Source organism: Balaenoptera acutorostrata, chromosome 10, assembly GCF_949987535.1.
Source record: "Balaenoptera acutorostrata chromosome 10, mBalAcu1.1, whole genome shotgun sequence".
NCBI classification, from domain to species: domain Eukaryota; kingdom Metazoa; phylum Chordata; class Mammalia; order Artiodactyla; family Balaenopteridae; genus Balaenoptera; species Balaenoptera acutorostrata.
This window is the reverse complement of record NC_080073.1, coordinates 94,437,125-94,450,570: the sequence shown is the minus strand read 5'-3', so window position 1 is coordinate 94,450,570 and position 13,446 is coordinate 94,437,125. Positions and strand designations below refer to the sequence as shown.

Genomic DNA, 13,446 nt, shown 5'->3' with positions numbered 1-13,446 from the left:
TTTTCTCTTTAAAAGGTAAAATGTATAAAAAGTGTCCTCCAGGTTTTGTCGAGGAAGCTTTTAAAAGAGACTCCACCAGTATTTACGGACTATCCACCAGGTTGAAGGTCTTGTGTTATTATTGCTCGTGGGGAACACAGGGATGTGTAAGATGTGTCTTTAATTTCGGGGAACTTAAGAGTCTAACAGCAGGTAAGTAAATCACTGCTAAGTCTGATCACCACCCTTTTCTGTTCCAACACCTTCAATGGCTCTCCACCACTTAAGAAAAAATTCCAACCCTTTATATGAGATTAATTCAATTGTTCATCTGTAAAATGGGGATAACTACATTGCAGTGAATTGCAATCAGAGCTAAGTCATGTAAAGCACCAATCTCAGAAGCTGGTGTGAGGTGGCTGGCTATTCAATTAGTAATTCACATTAATTATTATTATCCTCATCATTATTAAATCAATGTCTTTCCTCCCAAGCTCTCATTATTCCACCTCACACACCTTACACTGGACCAAACCAGTCCCCAGGGTTCCTCCGGCACACACAGCCCCTCCCTTCTCACCTCTGTCACTCCCCATCCTGTCTGGAACGCCCCGCTCCCACCTCTGCCATTTGGGACCCTAGCCTCGCTTCCACGTCTAGCCCAAAACGCCTCCTACAGGTCCTCACCACCCCCAACGAGACCAAGTCTCTCACTCCTCTGTGTTCCCACGGCGTTTCCTCACCTTCCCTAACTGGGCTCACGCACAGTTTCCCCTTCCCTAATTGAGCATAAATTCATAAACTCAGTTTGAAGGAAGGCGAAGGCTGGAAAAATTTTATTACAAACTCAGGAACCCTCTAAGTGAATACCATGAAAGTGACATGATAATAACAGCTAACATTTTGTTACAGCTTTATGTGCATTAACTCATTTTGTTCTCACAACTCTGAAAGATGCTGCTTTATTTTCCCTATTCCATGGATGGATAAACCAAGACCCAAGAGGTTAAGTTACTTGCTGAACATTACACAGCTAGTAAGGGGCAGATGTGTATGCAAACCCAGGAAGTTTGCCTCAAGAACCTACACTCTTACACTGCATTACATTGTTTCCCAACAGCATTGTAGCAATTTATTATGTACTATTTTTAAAAATCTATGAGACTTCCCTGGCAGTCCAGTGGTTAAGACTCTGTGATTCAAATGCAGGGGGGGCGGGTTCAATCCCTGGTCGGGGACTAGGATCCCACAAGCTGCAAGGTGCAGCCAAAAAAAGAAAGAAAAAAAAAGTCTATGGACACACTGTTAACTAATTTATGGAGTGTGGAATAAATATGAATTTGTGGGTAATACAGTTAAATGCTTTAAAAAAAAAAAACTATGATGACTGTAATCAGTTCTTTCGGGGCTGGATTTTAAAACTTCAGATCCATCAAGGCACCCTGTTCTGTAGATCCTTAAAGTCTCAGGAAGAGACTTCCTAATTGAGGCTACTATAGCTTACAGACACATCTGCCTGTGCTCACCAATGCTAAACAACCTCAGGAAACTACAGCCACAGTATCACCCCATATGGACCCAGTATATGGACCCATATACATGGTCTGCAGAGGGCAGTTCAACATAAGCACCTACTACCCTGGGTAGCACCTGAAGCTGTAATGAAAACTGCAGTGGTCTACTGCCTGCTGGAGTTTTTGTCACCAGGTGTTTAGGATGCTTTCAAGTACTGGCTCTCACAAAAGGGCAATTCGACAGTCGGTACCTCCTGGTAAATGAACTGCAGCAGTCACAGGGCAATGCTGCAGCCCCGTGGACGGTGCACCAGAGAATAACTAACAGTGAATGGCGAGTCTGCATGCATTCACGCAAGCCCTGGTCTATTACTGGACACATCTTCTAGACAGCCGAAGGGTTGGGCTTTTACATGAATGCAATGCTCAGGACAGGAAAAGAAGAAAATTTGGCAAATGTTCTTCACTGTGGCAAACAGACAAGGATCAACTAACATGAAAGGCTGAGAAGTGATGTGGTATATAACACATCTCGTCAGTGCTCAACGTTGTTGACTGACCAATTTATTCATCTGGTCATCTAATGATGGCTCAACTTTTGGCATAATTTTATAGGCAAGAAAACTGAAAATTGGGTAAGAATATCATGCAAAAAAACTGCCAAATCTCAATCTTGCTGAATAACTCATTAGTTCTAACCATTTGTCTATAGATCCTCTTGCACTTTTATGCAATTATATCATCTATCATCTAACATTAATAGGAAAAATTATACATGTTATAAAATAATATACAGTATTAAACAATCTTACCCTGATGACAAAATATTCTTTAAAAAGATGTGTAACACGCCTCATACATTCATCCCCATCAAATCCCATTCTGAATTCCTTGCAAACAAGTGCGAATGATGATTTTTAGTGGCATTTTTAACATGTGATACTAAAAAACCATCCTACTCCACCCTTTGAAAAGGAACTTTCAGGGATGCCAAATTAATTTTGAAGTTGACTTTTCATTTTATTTAAGCCAAGATATTTTTTTCTCCTTTGATATTTTAACCAAATAGAATTCTTAGAAATGAAAAAATAGTAACAAGTGTATTTCTAGAGTAGAATAGACTTTCGGAATTGAAAATGTTACATCAATCCCTTCCTGTTATCCAGTCTTGGCTTTTTAAAGTCCCTTAGGAAAAAAATACCACATATTCATATGATGTTGCCAGCACTGGATGTGTTATTTCTTTGGATTTCTGATTTGGCCGATATGATTTTTCATGACATAAAACAGTTAAAAAAAGCAATTTCTAGTAACTTCACAAATATGGCTACTGAGAAGCTGACGTGATCTTCCCTGATGTTAGAATTTTCAAACACCAAAGATCCACCCTAGCAGTTTAGCGAAAATGGTCTGATGCTGAATTCAATGACTTTTGTAAAAATTATTTAACCAAAAACATGTACTTTTTATAATTTTTACAACAAGCTAATTAGCACCGAGCTTATCTGAAAAATATTACATCTCACCTGAAGGATTGCTTGTATGTCTATAAATGAAGTCTTTCCTTTCTGTTCACCTTCCATAAATATGTATTAAGCTATACTATATGCAGGAATGAGCTTAAGACTTGGAATACAAGGTTTAAAATAAACCAATCTCCACCCTCATGAGCCATCCACAGAGACAGTACAGAAACAAAGACTTCTAGCACATGTAGAGGAAGAAGGGACATTTCCATTAGGCCTCAATGAATGAGGAGTCCACTGGGTAGAGAAACAGAATTTCATGCAGAAGAATCAACATGAAGAAAGGCATGATTATTAAAATACATAGTATGTTCAGAACTGAAGGAAGCGTTGTGTGGAGAGATGGGAGGGATGGCAGATGAGATTTAAACGCTAAGCTGATAATGAGTTCCTAGGAGGTCGCGAATGTTATGCAACGAAATTCACATTTTATCTTAAAGGGAAGGAAAAGCTAACAAAATCCTTTAAATGTTTCCTTTCATTTCGTCATATTCATTCATTACTCCGGAAAACACCAAGAGTATCATTTTTTAAAAAAGGAGTACCAATCGTCCTCATACTGTAAACATCTTCATTTTTGCTTTATTTACTCCTAGTCTTTGGCGACAGGCACCCATTTTCACCATTACTTTGTAACCAATGTGTCTAGACAATTTTGAATTATGAATTTTACACTTAATAGTGTATTAGAAACACTCTTCCATACTTCTGCGTACTGTCAGGGTTTTTCAGGAATAATTCAATCAGATCCTTTCTTTAAGAAGGTAATTCTAAAAATAGTAGGATGAATGGAACACAGAAAGGAAAGATTTAAGACAAGAATACTCTTTTGGGGCTTCCCTGGTGGCGCAGTGGTTGAGAATCTGCCTGCTAATGCAGGGGACACGGGTTCGAGCCCTGGTCTGGGAAGATCCCACATGCCACGGAGCAGCTGGGCCCGTGAGCCACAATTGCTGAGCCTGCGCGTCTGGAGCCTGTGCCCCGCGACGGGAGGGGCCGCGATAGAGAAAGGCCCGCGCACCGCGATGAAGAGCGGTCCCCGCACCGCGATGAAGAGTGGCCCCCGCTTGCCGCAACTGGAGAAAGCCCTCTCACGAACCGAAGACCCAACACAGCCAAAAATAAATAAATAAATAAATAAGAAAATCCTTTAAAAAAAAAAAAAAAGAATACTCTTTTGGAAGTGGCTGCGGTGGTCCAGGCAAATGATGCCAACAGCCTGAAAGAGAACAAGGGCGAGGAGACAGGGAGAAGGGGTAGACTGTAACAGATTTAAGAGGCAAAACCGCAGTATGTGGTCAAGGGATGAAGTACAGGAAGAGGAGGAGATGACCAGCATCAGTGACTAGCTGGTTGGTGATCCTGTTTCTCTAAACAAAGAATCCATAAAGGGAGACAGGAGAGTGACAAGTACAGGTTTAGACTCAAGTTGAAGACACCTTTGGAATATTCAAATTGGAGCCGTCGGGGAGGAAGTTGGAAGCCAATGACCTTAAACCCTGAGGAGGAAGGGAGAGCAACGTGTCATTCGAGCAGAGCTGGTAATGATGCCACGAGGTGATGACGCCTTCAGGGAGAGCATGTGCAGGAATGAACGCGGGCGAGTTTCCGTTTTCACTCCAACAGTGTGTAAATATGGCCGTTTAATTCTACTTTCTTTTGAGGCAGTGCAAACACCTCCCTTCGAAGCTCTCAAATTCTCACCAAGGAAGGGTACCTTCCAAGTCAATCAACATCGGCTTTGATGATGTCTATTAGAAGACAATTCACTGCATTTCCTGAACCGGTGTGGTTTCACTCACAGTTATACCAAACCACACAGCTGCTCTGAAGGACTGATGTAATTATTAGCCCGTGATGGTATCAGGAGAAGAGTGAGTTATAACACATTTCACAGAAGGCATGCTTGGTACTGCTTTACGGAACAGTGGCTCAGGGACGTGAAGGGTACCTAACTCCTCTGAGCTAGAAAGCATTTAAAGAGCTTTCCGACGATGGCATTCAAGGAGGGTACTAGGCTGGCTCTTTTCTTCTATCTGCCTTCCAAAAGCAGGGCCCATGATTCAGGTGGCCATTTGGAAACCCCGCAATTCTCAAGGCTGCCTCACGGTAAACAACACAAGTGACATCGTTTCTAACTAGACAAATGCTCTTTTAAAAACAGTTTTTCTCTTTTCCAACCACGGATGGCTACTTAAAAGGAAATAAAGACCTCCCAAACAGCAATGCCAGCATCTGGTATTTTGCGAAAATCACGTGCTTTCTCATGCCTTTAATTTTCTTCTCCCTAGTTATCCCTTCACCTGAAAGCCTTTAACAAGGGCTCAAAGATACTTACATCAACAACTTATATCTGGAAGAAGCCAAGCAGATGAAAATCTAGTCAGCTCTCCACGAAGCACATATTAAAATGCCTCTTTTGCCCTTAACGTTGCTTTGGAAACTCATGTTTTTTTCTTCCTCCCTTAGCTGAGAATCTGAGAAAAAGCCCAATCCCAATCCACTCTGGTATACCTTTCTGCTAACCACACCTCCCGTAGTCGAGATTAGACAGAGACCGAGAAGAAGATGCTTTCCCGTCACTGTGCTTGAATGTACCTGGGAACACACACTTTATTCAGCTTTGGTACAACTTTGCTAAGAAAAACTGTGGCAAAGCAAGAGTCAAAACAAGCTGCAAAAAAAGGGTTTAATGCATTTGGTAGTGGTTATCCTAGCAGCTAATAAATTTCCTGATTCCCCTACTTGTTCCCTCGTAGGCTGGCTGTGAGTTCTTCTGTTTGGTTTCCAACTCGAACTGTCAGACGTTCTACCAGTTCGGGATCCTCCAGCAAGGCCCTTCAGGAGTTGCACCAGAAGCAAACACACCCTGTACATCTCTTCTGGATCATCCAAGCCCAGGCAAGCCCTTGCTCAAGCAAGTGGAGGAGGGAAGGAGGCAGCCAAGTGTCACCATGGCTACCTGTGAACATTAGATTCAAATCCTGAATCCACTGCCGCCACTGTGGGTGCTTTGATGTGTGTCCACTGCAGCTTAACTTTATCCCTTCCAGCAATGGGACTGCTCTCCTGCCACCCAAACTGACAACCTGCTAGCCCTAACAGCTGAAAGAAACACCATTCAAAACGAACTGCCAAGGGCAGCAGGTGTGGCTTTGGGGGCCCAGGATAGAGCATCTAGGTTAGCACAGCACCACACCCATCCTCAGAGCCTTTGCCCGTCCCGTGGGCTCCATCAAGCCCAGCTCCCACAGCTGATATTCCTGCTCTACTAGCCTTAGGGTTACTGCCATTACCAGGGACAGTCAAGAGTCAACTGGTGACAGAGATAGAGACATAAAAAGGTTTCCAAAGGAGCCTCTGACCTAGAGGAACGCTTCATACATTTAGACAAAAAGGGGTTTCTCAGGGTTCAGAAAATATGCTGACTTCATATCTGAAAAGGTCAGGAGATTGAAGAGATATTGCAACTATCATGGGTTGATGCTGCTTAGATCAACAAGCAAACATTTCCTGAGCACCTACTATGTGCTCAGATCTGGACCCTCTGCTGCGGGCGACGAGGCAAAGAGGAGGATGAAGAAGTAGCCTGAGACACTTGCTCACAAACCTCAGTGCGCAAGAGCTATCTGTAGTGAGTTTCTTGGGCTCAGCATCCCCAGAAATTCTGACTCATCGAGCCTGGGGTTGCTAAATCTGCAGCTTTAATACGCACGTCCAGGTGATTCTGATGGGGGAGGTTCTGGGGCTTAGACCACCTTTGAGAACCACTAGGCTATGATCTGACTCCTGCCCTCAAGCTTGCAACTCACAAAGCAATGCACAGCCATAGAGTTTGGTTTTTTTGTTTGTTTTGTTTTTTGTTTTTTTTTAAGATGCAGGCTCTAATTGTTATAGGAGCTCATAAGGAGAGGCCAGTCAGTAAGTTCTGAGCATTCAGGGCAGACTTTGTGAACGTGAGCTGGGCTTGGTGGTCAGGCAGGACTTGGATAGAAAGAGACAGTCCCATGCAGTCGTCTTAACCCAAACTCCCAATTCAGCAGGACATGGCAAGAAGGCAGATGGAGACAGGAGCTACAACGCTGTCACCAAACAGGTAGAGAGGCTTCCTATGTTGACTGCAGGGAAGAGACTGTCACCAGGAGAATCATAAAACTGGCATCTCCAGATAACACTGTTTGCATTTTCATCCTGCCGCATTCATGTGGTTTCCTGCACTTCGTAATTTAACATTTGTTAAGAGAAAAAAAATGCTGTTATGAAACCCAAATAATGCACTGCTCTGAGGCAGACAGCCAGCTGCTAACAAGAGTGACATCTGAGCATCATTTAAAGTGTCATTTGCAGCTCTGCTTCAGAAAAGGGACATCTAGTGAGAAAGGGAAATAATAAATTCCGTTCAACATAAAACAAAGTTTGGGGCTCCACAGGGTTAGAGGACTGGCAGATAACCCATAACACAGTGACTGCAAGCACAGAGAAACAAGAAGTGAGATCCCCAACAGAAAAATAGAAGACAATAATTCAAAAGAAACCTATCTCGTTTATTTGAATATTATATTCACAGAACACTGCACCATGTTTTCTGTAATGCTGCAAGGGAATAAACTATGAACCAGATACTGCAAGGCCTGCTTGACCAAAGGGCTGACTCACAAGATCAGTGCCAGAAGGAAGGAGGACCCCAGGTGCCTGCCACCTTTTCTTCACACTGGCTGGTCCGGGGAGCCCCCTGCGAATGATGACTTGCCAAGGGCACACAATAAATTCAGATGAGCAAGAATCAAAGGGTAGTATTATTTAATTAACTTCACTAGAGTGAGCTGTGGAATTTTAAATTTGCAAGCAACCTCGGACATCATCAAGGTAGTGGTGTTTTTACAGGTGACTCATTTCAAGAGGGTGGATACATTGTCCAAGGTCACCAGGATATGTGAGCAGAACTGGGCTTCCATCTGAGGTCTCTTGTTTCCAAGAAATACATTGAACTAGACTGATGAAACTTCCTTGGAAGTCCACGTTATTTTGCTGTAGAGTTTGGAATTTATTTACTATTTATTTATAGTTTGGAGCATTTGCATTCCACCCCCAAGACTGTCATTTAGGGTACCAAGACTGTCATTCAGGGTACCATGTTTAGTTAAAAGGTTCTCAACAGACCCTGTTGAACAGGATCTGGAAACTCCCCATGCCTCTCACCTTGCTCATCCCAATACTTCATTTATAGGATAACAAACATGCCACTAGATTGAATCTACTATCTCTTGCATGATTAATCCCTTATGCTCTCCACTGAAATGGAATATATGGAAGATAAAGTTTGTTGTCTGTGTGTTTAGTTGTTCGGGTTTTTTTTTTTTTTCTTTTTGGTCTTTCCTAACGACAAATGCATTCTGCTCAAATCCTGCTATTCTGCAAATTTCAGAAAGGAACACACTAAGTCAATGAATGTCATTGCTCTCTTGGCTCTGCAGCACTGGATCAACATTTCCTCAACATCCTGTTGCTTGGGTTGTAGAGAAATAACCATGAACTTGAATAAGATGGCCTGGGACACCAAATTAATGATGATGGATGAAATTTACAGCTAATGAATGCCAAGTCCTTCGGATGACTTACCCAAGACCATTCGCATTTCAAGACCGTTCGTGCAGGCTGAGGTCTTCTCTTTCTTGTTCATGGTGTGTAGCAGCACTACTTTGGAGGCCTCAAAATAAACTCTTTCATTTTGCTCCAGAATGCTGCAGTAAAACAAAACACAACACCAAGTCAGAATGAAAAATAAATGCCACTTCAAGCAATTCGTTGATATTCAGGGGGAAATCCCTGGCCTTTCTCAGATGTATATTTTATAACCTCAAACAAGCATGTTAATTACCAGAATGAAGCTATCGCACAATTGATCTCCATATGGAGCCCTAAAATACTGGTGATGGGGAGGGAGGGAGGAAGAAAAAAGAACAAAGCGCCTGCTCGATAGGCACTGCATTTTATGACATCTACCACTGGTAACGTGCTTGCAAAGTTTCAAGTTTACTAACTGAAATAAGTAAATAAAGAAGGATTCATTACGTTAAAACAGAGATACTGATGTGCAGTTCTCGAGGGCAGAAAGTGGAGAAAGTTATGTTTCAAATTAAAATTCATCTAATTCTGCCCATGAAAGACTCAGACTGAATGAGCTAACAGTAATATTTTTAAATGAAGGCTACTAGGATTGAACAGAAAAGGCAAAGTGTGAGAGACAGGACATTTTCCATTTTGCACTACAAATAGGTAATTGATGGGTTTTCATTCTGACTCTTGACATATCTTGATAAATACCTTCTCCACCCAAGCTGGAAAGCGGCATTTACTTTACACACTGAATATGAAATGAATGGGTAAAATATGCATGCCTCTTTACCCCCACTCAGAGCAGCTGATAAAGCCCACACATTAGAACTGTGTGTGACAAGGTCGCTCTGAAAAGTTCTCTTCTGCCCTGTGAGCTTCCAAGGCTCACTTGTCACAGGGTGTTGTTCTAGCCTCTTCTGATGCTTAGTCAAATCCACCCCACTGTTTGTTCTTTGACAATGGCCATTTGAGAGCCTGGAAACGGTCTTCAAAAGACGTTTGCATCCTCTTTGAGCCTTTTCTGAGCTCTTCCGCATCTATTCGGAAAGCCCATTGGAAGGTTGTCACCCAGTTCTCTAACTATGGTGACTGCATCCTACTTGTAACTGTAAACCCTCTATGAATCTCCAAAGGTCCCGAGGCAATCGCCAAAGAGCTCATCATCAAATGACCCAATTGTAAGAGAGAGGATATACTTTCTGTGCCTCACTAGGTTGCTGTGTGAATAATCAATTCCTTGAAAGCCTTCTGAAGCTATTACTTTATAGAATACACAACGTTTTTTAAAAGGACTTTTTTTGGGGGGGGGGGTGTGTATTACTGGTTAAATTCACATAGGCACTTAGAGATTTTGAGGAGAAGAAAGCCGCTCTTGGTTAATGTTTAAACAAGTGAGTTGAGTGTAAGGCCGTTATATTTTCAGTCTAGCTGGAAGAGTGACTGCCTGAAAATGGCAAAGGCTTTTTTATTTTCTTGATGCTATCAATACCCACCGAAAGTGAGGTTCTAACGATTTTATTAGTTTTCTGAGCAGTTTTCATGAAATGTAACTCAGCTCCCACTCAAATGTGTAACAGTAACATATTGATACAAATCAACACTGAGCCAGGAAGTTCAAAGCATGACAAACTGTCGTTAGCTTACCATTTTGGTAAAAACAGAATTTGGAGAGAGAAGGATTTAAGCCAGCCCACTGAGAGTTACTGGCTGGTATCAATCTTCTTTTACTAAAAATAAACTGCTGCAATTCTCTTATTTGTTTCCAGCTTTATGTCCTGGTATTTTAGAATTGGAAATGTCTTTGTCATCTAGTCCAAGATTCTTCTGCAAATAAAGCTGCTGGCCCAGAGAGGGTGGGGAACCTCTTAAAATCACAGAGCGAGTTAATCTGTGCCTTGACTAGACTCTGGGTTTAATCACTCACGCCCACCGACTCTTAATGGGCATAATGTCACGGAATGTAATGTTATGTGTTGGTTCGAAAAGTTTACCAAAAGCACAGTACTTTCTCATGGTACTCTTTCTGTTTTATTCTTGCCCTAAAGAAAGAAATTTATTTCTGGACTATATTCTGGTCACCAAGTAGAGCCAATTGATCTGGGAGAAGCAGAATGCCTCTATTATTAGCTCAGGGCCCTTTACTGGCTGCCAAAGACAGGTGTCCAGAGGAGTAAGGCTTAGACTATTTGCAGAGGAGAAAAAAAAAAAGACTCATCTAAGTGACAAGATTCTCCATTCTTACCTCTGTAGATGTGAAGAATGTGAAAGTGATTCATTTTGTGATTTATAGCTGACCCTCAATTACACATAGTGCAACAGGCATGAAACAATTTTTATCAAAAGAAAACCACTGAAAATTCTACACACCTCCTTTTAAGCAAGAACTGCAGTATATTTCCCTCCTTCGGCAAACTTTTCAGCAGTGCTGCTAATCGCCCACCAAACAGACTGGCTTGAGTTTAATCTCCTTTGCCTGCACATTCTTGTTTGCCAGCTGAAGTTACAAACAGAGATAAGACCAAAAGTCCAGAAAGGAGAAGAGAATGCCAGAGGCCTAGAGCATTCATTGATATGCCAGAACACTAAAAGTTGGCTACGTAAACAAGGATTTCACTCCAGATGATATCCGTACAGGATTTTAAAATTTGATAAGTATTTTTGTGATAATTTTCTGAACAGTTATAAGCAGAAGCAGCAGCAAAGTATAGTATATCAATGTAAATCAAAAGCTGTGGTCTAAAAGCCGTGAGATTTTTTTTTTTTTAATCTTAGTTTTGCAGCTAAGTGGATTTTTAAATTTAAGTCACAATCTCCTAAGTAGAATTAGTTCCTTATCTATCAAATAAAGGGACATAAGTAAGTATTCTCCATAATGAATTCTCAGTGATAATTCAAGTTGGTTTTATATGCAACTGAGTATACCATATCAAATAAAATCTCTACAAACACAATTTTATCTTATATGATTTATTAAAATTCATTTTTATCCTAAAATCCAACAATTAGACACAGATTGCATAGAAAGAGAGTAATGGGTTCATGGTGGAATAACCCCTCAGTGGGGAATTAGTGTTCTAATCCATAAATAGTGCTGGGCAAGTTAGCTTTCCATCTGGAAAGAGTCAGATCCCTCCCCTACACCATTCAGAAAATAAATTCTAGATAAATTAAACATATTAATATGTGTTTACACAGACATACATTTATACAGCATTTATTATACATATTTATATCATTTTATACAATAAGATACAAAAAAGTAATGTTATAACCACAAAAGGCCTTGTAGGCCATTGTAAAGACTTTGGCTTTCTACTTTAAGTAAAATGGGAAGACACTAGAGAATCCTGAATGAGCAAGATAATGATCTGCCTTATTTTGTTTGTTTGTTTGTTTTGTTTTTTTTAAACTTTGGGTTTATTTATTTATTTATTTATGGCTGTGTTGGGTCTTCGTTTCTGTGCGAGGGCTTTCTCTAGTTGCGGCAAGCGGGGGCCACTCTTCATCGCGGTGCGCGGGCCTCTCACTATCGCGGCCTCTCTTGTTGCGGAGCACAGGCTCCAGACGCGCAGGCTCAGTAGTTGTGGCTCACGGGCCTAGTTGCTCCGCGGCATGTGGGATCTTCCCAGACCAGGGCTCGAACCCGTGTCCCCTGCATTGGCAGGCAGATTCTCAACCACTGCGCCACCAGGGAAGCCCTGCCTTATGTTTTAAGGGATCTTTCTGTCTGTTGTGTGAAGAATAGATTATAATGGGACAAGGTTGAAAACAGAGCCCACTTAGGCTACTGCAAAAATTCAGGTGAGACAATACATGGACCAACGTGGTGATACTGGGGGAGGAGGTTATGAGAACTGGTGAGATTCTGGATTTATTTTGAAGGTCAAGTTGACACATGGTATAAGAGAAAGAAAAGAGTAAAGGATCTTTCCAAATTTTTGACCCAATTATCTCTAAGAATGGAGCTGCCATTCACCAAGATGGAAAAAACTGGAAAAAGCAGGTGTTGGGGAGGCCCATTTTTCCATATTAAGCTTAAGATGCCTATTAGACATCCTCGTGAGGTATCAGGTAGACCCGTGGATGGATACACTGAAATTCACCGACATGTGGATAGAAGATACAAGTGAAAGCATGAGTTACTGTTATAGGCAGCCTCCAAGATGGTTCCCTGTGATCCTACCTCTTGATATTCATGCCCTTGTATAATCCTCTCCCCATGAGTATGGACTGGATTGAGTGCTTCTAGCAAACAGAGTGGGGCAGAGGTAATGGAACATCATTTCCAAGATGAAATGCTCCAAAAAGACTGTGGCTTCCATCGTGACCTCTCGCATTCTCTCCTGGATCACTCACTCTGGGGGAAGACAACTGCCAGACTGTGAGGCCATCCTGCGCAGGGGCCCACGTGGCCTGCTGCCATCTGTGTAAGTGAACTTGGAAGCAGATCCCAAGTGCACACACCCCGCCCCCATCCTTCAGATGAGACTGTAGCCTGGGCTAACGGCTTGACCATAACCTCACGAAAGGCCTTGAGCCAGCGATGCCCATCTAAGAGGTGCCCTGATTCTTACTCATGGAAAGGTGAGATCGTAAGTATTTGCTGTTTTAAGTCACCAAGTTTTAGGGTAATTTGTTACATAGCAATAGATAACTAATACAGTTATGATGTGCAAGGCACTGTCTAGAAATTTTAGATGACTTTTTACAGTTGGAGAAACTGAGTCACAGAGAAGTTACATCACTTGCCCAACACCACACGTATGGGATGGAGGTAAGAAACAAACTCAGATCATCTGACTCCAGAGCTT

At 41.9% G+C, this 13,446-nt stretch overlaps 1 protein-coding gene across 7 annotated transcripts in view; it reads right to left on the bottom strand.

Moving 5' to 3' along the window:
- ATXN1 (ataxin 1) overlaps positions 1-13,446 on the bottom strand; it is a 399,864-nt gene that overhangs the window by 294,040 nt on the left and 92,378 nt on the right. For all 7 annotated transcript variants that reach the window (XM_057554755.1, XM_057554756.1, XM_057554757.1 and 4 more), the window contains one exon: positions 8,639-8,760. The gene's annotated coding sequence lies outside the window, so the exon portion shown is untranslated. The remainder of the gene's footprint in view (positions 1-8,638; positions 8,761-13,446) is intronic.